General features: G+C 38.1%; 1 pseudogene; it reads right to left on the bottom strand.

Moving 5' to 3' along the window:
* Positions 1–5,799: 5,799 nt before the first annotated feature.
* LOC104873076 lies at positions 5,800–9,219 on the bottom strand (annotated as a pseudogene).
* Positions 9,220–10,338: the final 1,119 nt, after the last annotated feature.

Genomic DNA, 10,338 nt, shown 5'->3' with positions numbered 1-10,338 from the left:
CGTACAAATTAAATATGCATGCAATGGAATAAATCACCAGGGTTCTTCTAGGAATGAAAATGTCGGTGGCATAGAATGGTGAGCTATATGATAATGGAAGAGAGATTAAAACTTTGTAGCAGAACTTTTTCCCTTCCTTTGCATATTTTACCTTGAAATTATTCAGAAAAGTGAATATATAGTCATAAACAAATAGAGATATATACAGATTTTATAATATTTAAATGTATATACATATCTATCAAACATACTAGTCAGGTTAAGTGTAGAGTTAAATGTCTCTGTGTGATCCTTTCTTATTTCACACTGTCGTCAGATGGAAACACCAAATTTTTAAAAACCTGTAACTCTGACACTTTCTATTCTTACTGTCCCTAGGCAATATTTGTAATCAATATCATTTGTGAAATTAATCAGTGCCAGCCTGTGTGGCTTTTGGTTTTTTATTTGCATTGCTACATAATATTATTTTATGCATATATGGTGATTCTTTGAAAGGCTATATTTTATTTTATTTTTAAAATTAATGTTATTGGTACATTTAAGGTATACAATATAATGATATTCATTGTTGGAAATTTGCACCTTTACATAATTCATCTTGGTTCTTATTTTTCCGCATTTATATTTACTAAATATGCTATAATATTTAGTTGCTAACCTTTTATAGCAATATTGTCACTGCCATTGTGCATGCATCCTCATGCAAAGAGCTTCTATTAACTATAAACCTTTCAGTGACTCTGACAAGTTGCATGCATCATATGAATTATCTATCAGTTCGTGTGTAGTCAATTTTTGCTATAAATATGCTCCACAAATACATATCTGTAAACAATGTACGGTTCATGTATCCATTATTAGATGATTTTCACTAATATGATCTAAAACAATATAACATTGTCATTTTAATTTGGATTTTTTGTTATTAGTAAAATTATTCTTTTTCAGTCCTTTTCTTTTGGTTTTGGGATTATCTCTTCTAACAATTTTCATCTTTTGCTTTTATTGTATTTTTTCTTATTAATTTGGAAATTAAGGTTTCTGCATGAATCCTTTGTCAACTCCATGCACTGAAATACCCTTTGCCTGTGCTGGTCTCGTTTGTCACATTTTTATGAATATAAAATGATGGACAATGTTACAAAATTTATCTGTCTTGTCTTTCATGGTTACTACTTTTTGTATCTTGAGAAATCCTTTCCTAAAAAAGCTACGATGGTTATTTGTAGAAATTTTAGCATTCATATTTATATTTTAATCATCTGAATTTGTGTGTGTGTATGTGTATGTATGTTGCTAGGAAGCTCATTTTATTTTATTTTGGTGTTAGTAATGAACTGACTAAATGCCACATTTTCCTTAATACTTCACCATTTCTTCTCAATTTGTGGTGCTCTGCTGTCATAAATCAGATTTTTATTGATGGATAGTATAAATTAATTTTTATTATAACCATTTATAATACTTATTGTAAAAAATTGGTTTCACCATATCTCCATGCATGTATATATTGTGCTTTGATGGTATATTTTCCTACTACCTAGTGGTGTGCTGATTCTCTTCTCTCTTCTCTCCCAGTCTTCCTTCTCCTTTCATAAAAATCTAGTAACTATTTTATAATAAATATTGGGATCTTATAATGAACATATAATAATAAATCTCAGTAATTGGAAACACTCATCATTTTATTCCTTTTCAAGATTGAGTTGTCTATTCTTGGCCATCTGCTCTTCTGAATAGGTTTTTTTTTTTCCTAAATTTATTTGCCAAGGTCATAAAAAGACAAGTAGGAATTTAGATTTTATTATATATAAGGGAAGAAAGGAGCTAAAGGTGTAGGGAAGGTGGGATGGGTAGGGGAAGAGTAAAAAGGGAAAAGAAAAAAATGTGAGAGAATGAAAAGATGAAAATAAAGTGTTTGTAGATGGGGAGGGGAGGAGGGGGTGAAGAGAGGGCAGAGGTAAGGGGAAAAAATGAGAATCAAGTCCTGTCATGTAGAGGTACAAGATCCTAACAATGAATATAACTGTAATGTATCCCTAAAATGTACCAATAAACTCAATTAAAGCTGGAAAAAAAAGAATTATATTTCCTAACAATCTGATTTTTTTAAAAATAACCTACCTAGTAACCTTGCTATATCCTTATTTTTCTTTTGTCTTTTCTAGATTCTTTTATGTGGATAAAATCTATAAAGGATTAAATTTTTTCTTTACTTATAATCTTTATTCTCTTTTCCTACCTGTGGTGATTAAAAGGAACAACAATTTGTTTGGCTTTGATATCTTCCCAGGGGATTGATGGAACACGTTTTGGCATATTTCTACATGGGTCATAGAGGTGGAACTTTGGATACTATGTATAAGTTCTGACCTATTTCCTAACTGATACTGCTGCCCTCTGCTTCCTAGTCACCATGAACTAAGCAGCTTTGCTCTGCAATGATGTTTCTGCCTGTGCCAGAAGACCAAGGACAGAATCCTCCAAAACTCTGAGCCTAATTAAAACTTTTCCTCTTTTTACTGATGGATGTCAAGTATTGTGACTCATTACAAAACAGCTGTCATAGGAACTTATTACCAGAAAAGTGGGACTGTCACTGTGATTTTGCCTGACCACATAGTTTAGAAGCATTTGAAATTGTCTTGCAGGAGGCATTTGAAAAAGTTTGGAGGAACCAGCTAGAGTAACCCTAGAATGTTCTAAGCAGAGATTGGTGGATGATTTTTGTCAGAGTTCACAGGAGCAGATTGATAATAGGAATGTGAACAGGAAAGACCAGTATCAAGATATTTCTGTTGGGAACAAGGACTTCATTGGCAGTTTGATTAGAAGGCACATGTACACTTTGGCGGGAAACTTGTCAACTTTTTACTGAGACTTTGTAGAAGACTAAGATTAGGGGTAGTGGAAGAATTGATCTGGTAGAGGAAATTTCAAGGCACCTCAATGTTTAGGCTGTTGGCTGGTTTTAAACAAATTGATAGTGAGAATTTGGTGCAAAAAGCAGAGCAGAACTATTTGAAAGACATAAATGTTAGCCCAAATGTGTAAAGTTGGGGCCAAAATAAGTGTGCTTGTTGAACACATTAGTGCCATTAGAGAGAAAACAATTTCTTTGAACATGGACAGGAGGAGAGATGTCTTAAGGGAACTTCAGCATTCTGTAAGACCCTACCCTTCACATAGTCAAAGGTACAAAATTCTAAATATTCCATTCAAGAAGGTAGCCCTTGGGCCCCTTGCTTGAGAAGGAAGGTAATTCCCTGAGATTTCATTTAACCTACCATCCAGTCACTCAGATTCCACTGTGACCATGGTCTAGAGAGACCTGGTTCTGCTCTGAATGAAAACATATTTTGGTGTTGTCCACATAATGGTGACATTAACAGCATGAAGAATGCAAGAACTGGGGAATAAGGGAGGCTTCCATTCAGATTTCAAACGAAGACCTAGGGAGCCAAGCAAAGAGTGCCTGAGCTGATAGTTCATGAAGCTGTGGGAATGAAGCCAATAGGGATGTGGAGATTCCCAAAAGGTGGAGATGCCAGTAATGTAGAACATCAGCAGAGGAGAGCTATGATCTCTGAGGAGAATGAGCCCAAGATAGAGGCTATATAAGCTGCAGCCAAAGGCCAAAATTATAGAGCCTACCAAGTTCTTTGGGGCTTATATTTTACCATAGTGTGCAGGATATTGAGCTACAGGTTATAATGTTTGCCCTGATGGATTTTGGTCTTGCTTTAGTCGAAGTCTTCTCTATCTCCCTACTTAATCCTTTGTGATAGAAATATTTACTCTTGTGTCATGATAATTTAGGATTATGTAACTTGTATTTGATTTTTACTGAGGGTTATAGCTAAAAGTTACTGAGTAATCGATATAGGACTAGAATTTATAATCATCTTTCCTTAGATTTATTCAGTCCTGGGATTACAGGTGTACACCACTACACCTAATTTTTAATGGAGTTTAAAGTATGACAAAGGGGAAAACTTTTGGTTTCTGTTACAGCTAATTTTATGTGCAACTTGGCTAGGCCATAGGGTTAGACATTTGGTCAAACATTATTTTGGGTGTTTTTGTAAGGGTTTCCTTTATTAAAAAACCAATACTTCAGTTGGCATACTTTGGAAAAATATAGCTCTTCATAACATTGTCAAACCATATTCCATTAGTTGAAGGTCAAAAAAGAAGAGACTGACCTCCTTTGAAAAAGAAAAAAATTCTTTTAGTAGAGGGCATTAGGCCTTGAAGTGTCATTGGCTCTTGCCTGGGTTTCCAGTCTGATTGGCTCACCCAGTGAATTTTAGACTTGAATGTTTCTGTAATTTCATAAGCCAATGCATAAGTCAACCCATCTCTCAATAAATATAATATGTATTTATGTAAATATTTGTATATTTATTGATAGTAGACACACACACGCACACACACACACACACACACACCCTTTAGTTTAATTTCTCTGGGGAATCTAGCATAGTTTTCCAACTGAAGTCATAAATTTAAGTACTTAACACTATTATTTAAGTAAAAAATTTCACACATTAATATTGTTTAGTTCATATGAAATTTAAGTCCTTTTGGAGATGATAAAAGAAATAAAAGAATGAAACTATGTAAGTAAAAATTAATCCACCCATTAATTAATCAATCTACTCAAGAGTCTGTATGTGGAGAGTCATTTTTCAATGTTAGATTATCCTTACCTTAAAATAGTTTATTAATGATGGAATAACAATAAAAGATCCAATGTTATATTAAAAATTACCTAGGAATCTGTTGTTGAGCTATCCTAGAGAATCTTCCATGTAGAACAAGAGAAAAGAGATAGAAAACCTCTTCAAGTTGAAGTTAATTTATGTATAGTCACACCCAGGTGTGGTGTATACCTGTAATCCCAGCACTTGGGAGACTGAGGCAGGAGGATCTCTGTGAGTTCAAGACCAGCCTGGACTACATAGTGTGTTCCAGGTCAGTATCAACTACATAGTGAGACCCTGTCTCAAAAAACAAAACAAAACAAAACAACCCCTCAAAATTATGTATAGTCAGTCGTCAGTGCTTACTAGAGAAGTAGATTTAATGAAAGATATACAAATATATAAGAATGTCCAAGATTGGCTTGCAGTGGCTGCCCACAGAGTCAGGCATGGAAAGTTACTAGAGGACCATGCATGCTGAAGATCCAATAGATCCAACTGAAGGACTGGAGTTCACTGTAATGTCCTATGTGAGTCTTCATCAAGAGGCTAAAGGGTCTACAATGAGGCTGAAGGATCTGTTCTGGAGGCAAGAATCTTTATTGGAAACTGAAGATGACATCCAAAGAGAAGGCGAAAACTGGAGCACCTCCAAAGAAACAGAAGCAATAGCCTTTCTTCTTTGTTTCCCTTTTATACTATTATGGCAACTATCCTTCCTATGGTGGGTCTTCCACAGCCAGAAGTATGGTGAATCAATTTAATAGGGCATTTCTTACTCAAATTGATACAACCAGTTAACTATTACTTGTCACCTTGATAACCACACACATCTCTTTATTGCATAGTTTCCTGATACAAAGACAAGTACATAATTGCACCTAACATGTTGCAACTATTCGGCATGAACATGTAAACATACTAATTCACTCCCCAAAAGACAAGGCAAGGTTTTTTAGAGGGTGATGCTTATTTCAAACATTTCATAACTTGAACATAGGTATAACAATACTTAAGAACCAATATTAATTCACACAACATTATATTATCTTGGAAGCATATTGGTAGAGTACTACTAAAATTACAATTCTCATTTTTGTAGCTGATCACAGAGTCATAGTTGGTATTTAGAATTACCTTCTACTACTCATTCTATATTCCTTTGGCCTTCTGCAAGCACCTCAGCAATTCTTAGTTCTTTCCTTGGTGGTATCACCCATACCTTCATTCCTGAAGGTTCTGGACCATTTGTCATTTTGTCTAGATTAAGTTGTTGTAGTTTCTCATTGACTTTAATAACAGGGCATAGTAATACTAGTAGGCACCCTAAAAGATCTCTTGCACTCCAAGTATATTCTTCCTTTTCTTCATCATGGAGTAATAGTCCAATTTCCCCTTGATAGTCTGGATCCATCACCCCTGCCAACATTGTAACTCCCTTTTTAGCTTGTTTGCTCAGAGGAAGGAGGTCAAAATGACCAGGGCGAAGTCTTAGTTTCCACTTCAATGGTATCATTGTGCTTTCTGGTACGAGGCTTCTCCCTCTGGAACTAATACTTCTAAGCCATGAGAGTATAAGGTCATGGGACAGGAAGCAAAACTTTTGCTAGTGGATCTCTATGGGTACTGTGACTGGTACTATTCCTACTGCCACCCCTTGAATACTGGATCTGTGAATCCTGGCTATGAGAGACATGGTACATTATAGTGGGAGTTGGTTCAAAGCATATACACAGCCTTTTGAGGAACCTTCTCCCCGATCTTCAAGATAATGCCATCTAGCTTGTGCTGTGTCTTCAAAAGACCATTCTACCTTTTTATCAATCTAACCACTTCTGGATGGTAAGAAATATGGTAAGATGAGTGAATTCCATGAGCATGAGCCATTGCCTCACTGTTTTGCCTGTAAAATGTGTTCCTTGGTCAGAGGAAATGTTGTGTGGAATTCCATGATGTGGATAAGACATTCTGTGAGTCCACATATGGTATTTTTGTGAAGAGCATTTCCCTCATGGAAGACAAATCCACATCCACCAAAAGTATCTCTGCCAGTAAGGACAAAGTTCTGTCCTTTTCATGATGGAAGTGGTCCAATATACTCAAACTGCCACCAGGTAGTAGGGTGATCACCCCAGAGAATGGCACCATATGGGGGACTCAGTGTTGGTCTCTGCTGCTGGCATTTTGGGTATCAAACAGTGGTAGTAGCCAAGTCAGCCTTGGTGAGTGGGAGTCCATGTTAATGAGCACACCCATAACCTCCATCTCTGCCACCATAGCCGCTTTCTCATGTGCCTGTTGGGCAATTACACAAGTGGCTGAAGAAAGAGTTTGACAACTATCTACAGAATGGGCCATTTTATCCACTTGATTGTTAAAGTCTTTCCTGCTGAGGTAAATTTTTGGTGAGAATTTACATGGAATACAAATACTTTTACATTTTGTGCATGTGTGGAGAAGTCAATATATATACCTCTTCCCAAAGTATGTTTGTCACCAATTTTTCCGTCACATTCTTTGTAAGTTCCTGACCATGCAGCCAGACTACTGGCTACAGCCCATGAATTAGTATACAGTCTCACATCTTGCCATTTCTCCTTCCAGGAAAAATGTACTACCAGGTGCACTGCCTGAAGTTTTGCCTGCTCTAAAGATTTCCCTTCCCCAGGGATGTCCTGGAAAGATGTTGTCATTGTGGGTGGTACCTGCATAACAAGAAGAACCGCCAGTAAACCAGGCCCTGTGCATGCTGGGAAACAGAAGACACTATAGCAGAAGTAGGGGCCATGAGCATCTGAGCAACTACTTTATGTAACGTGCTTGTAACTTCTGGATCTGCTCTGGCTTGATTGTGTACATACCATTTCCATTTAATAGACTATTACTGTGCACATCCAACCTTATGACTCGATGAATCAGATAATACCCAGCTCATATTAGTAACTCAGATTGCATGGCAATTTGGTCAGGCTTTCAGTTTCCACTAATGACAGGAGTGTGCAAAGAGCTGTTTTTCAAAAGAAGAGTAGTTGTCCACAGATGGTGGCAGAGTCTTATTCCAAAATCCTTAAGGTCTCTGCTATGATTCACCTATGGGGACCTGCCAGAGACTCCAAACAGCATCTCCATTTGCCACTTTTATTTCAAGTACTGTTGGATCTGCTGGAACATACGGCCCCAGTGGCAGAGCAGCCCACACACCAGCCTGTGCTTGTTGTAGAACCTTTTCTCGTTCTGGATCCCACTCAAAACTATAAGCTTTCCAAGCCATTTGGTAAATGAACCGGAGAAAAACACCTAACTGAAAAATGTGTTGCCTCCAAAATCCAGGTAGGCTCACTAGGCATTGTGCTTCTTTTTTGGTTGTAGGGGGAGCCAGGTGCAACAAGTTATCTCCTACCTTATAAGGGATATCTCTTCATGCCTCACGTCACTGGACTCCTAGAAATTACACTGAGGTAGTAGGACTATGAATTTTAGTTGGATTTATTTCCCATCCTCTGGCTCTCAAATGCTTCACTGACAAATCCAGAGTGGTTGCTCCATCCTGCTCACTTTGTCCAATCAGAATAACACCATAAATGTAATAGGCCAGTGTGATACTTTGTGGAAGAGAAAGGTAATCAAGTTCCCTGTGAACCAAGTTGTGACACAGGGCTGGAGAGTTAATGTTACTCTGTGGTTGGACAGTGAAGGAGTATTGCAGGCCTTGCCAGCAGAAAACAAAATGTTTCTCATGCATCTTTGGATATGTATGGAGAAGAAAACAAGATGTTTCTCATGAGTCTTTGGATATGTATGGAGAAGAAGGTATTTGCCAAATCAATAGCTGCATAGCAATTACCAGGGAGTGTGTTTATCTGCTTAAGCAAGGAAACTACATCTGGTACAGCAGCTATAACTGGAGTGTCCACTTAATTCAGGTTATGGCAATCTATTGGCATTCTCCAAGTCACATCCATTTTCTACACAGGTCAAATGGGAGAATTAAATGCAGATGTGGTGAGAACCCCCACCCCTGCATCTTTGAAGTCTTTGATGGTGGTACTAATCTCTGCAACTCCTTCAGGGATGCAATATTGCTTTTTGACTATTTTACAAGGTAAAGGCAACTCTAGTGGCTTCCATTTGGCCTTTCTAACCTTAATAACCCCCATACTGCTGGTTAAGGAATCAATGTGAAGATTCTGCCAAGTAGTAAGTGTATCTATCCAAATTATGCATTCTAAAACAGGAGAAATGACTACAGAATGGATTCAAGGAACTCCTAGAAGCATTGAGTAGGAACTTGGCTAAAACTCCATTGATCACATGACCTCCATAGATTCCCTACTCTTACTGGAGAGCTAAAATGACATTTTGGAACTCTGGGAATCAGTGTTAGCTCAGAAACAGTGTTCAGTCATTCCCAAAGCGCCTAATCATTTCCCTCCTCCCAGTGTACAGTTACTCTGGTGAAAGGCCTGAGGCTACTTTTGGAAAGGGTGGGAGAAGGGTTGGTCATATGCATTACTGGTGATACGTTATAGTCATTCCTCAAGGGGACACGGCTTCCAGTTCATTCAAAGGGATCTGAGTCTGTAAACTGGCTCAAATTCAGGAACTGATTGAGGGGGTCATGATTCCCTGTTACTATCATTTGAAGTAGGTTTCTATTCATTTTCCCTTAAATGTTTTGATTATATAACTCTAGCAAAAATTTTATGGGCTTCCTCTCTATTTCACTTCTGGGAACACCATGGCTAATTAGCCAGCACCATAGGTCTCCACATGTCAGACCATTCTGGTCACTGTTCCGCTTCTGTTGTCCATGAATGTAAGCGTGTTTACCCTGGCTTTGGCATTTAACTGCTGCCACTTGAGCCCTGACCCTCTGAGGTCCATTCCAATCTATTGCCCTTAAGCTTCTCAACTGAACAATTGTGGTCCCCTTTTAATGTCTGACATCCAGAGAAAAGCAACGACGGGGCTTTTCTGGATATCGGTGCTCCCCTAACAAATCTGCGTCTCAAGGGTTAATGCAGGGTACATCTTCTTGATCATCCCAATGTGCCAGATTAGGTTAGACGTGACAAATCCACTCCAGAACCTCCATTTCCCTAAGCCTCTGAATTCCTTCAGCAACAGTATACCACTGAATCTCAGGCATCTCTAACTCATTCACAGTGAGCTATTTTTTGGATCCATAATTCTGTAAGCCAGCCAAATAAACTTTTTAACACCTTCCTTTACTCCTTCAGCTGCAACATTAAATTTGCAATCTCTGCTTAATGGGACCGTATCAACAAACTCAGCCTGACTCAGGTGTATATTTTTGCCACCAATATCCTCTACCTGTAAAATCCATTGCACACTTTCCCATCAGGCCTCTGTTTATAAGAGTTAGAAAACCCAAGAAGTTCTTTGAGAGAATAGTGGGCCTCCTCAAGGGTCACACTGTGTACCTAACCCTTAGAAGCCTTCTGTGGTTTGAGCCTGATTATAGGCCTAGAGGCAAGAGTGGGTGGTGAGGATGGTTCAGCGTTATCATGCTTGGTCAATACAGGATTCATTTTCTCAGGTTTACTAGGAGCACCACAGCAGGTGAGCGTGGGACTACTTCTGCCACTGCGGGTGGGGAGATTTTTTC

The sequence above is a fragment of the Fukomys damarensis genome, unplaced genomic scaffold (assembly GCF_012274545.1).
Source record: "Fukomys damarensis isolate Sample0158 unplaced genomic scaffold, DMR_v1.0_HiC HiC_scaffold_15, whole genome shotgun sequence".
Lineage (NCBI taxonomy): Eukaryota > Metazoa > Chordata > Mammalia > Rodentia > Bathyergidae > Fukomys > Fukomys damarensis.
This window is presented reverse-complemented; position numbering and strand designations above follow the sequence as displayed.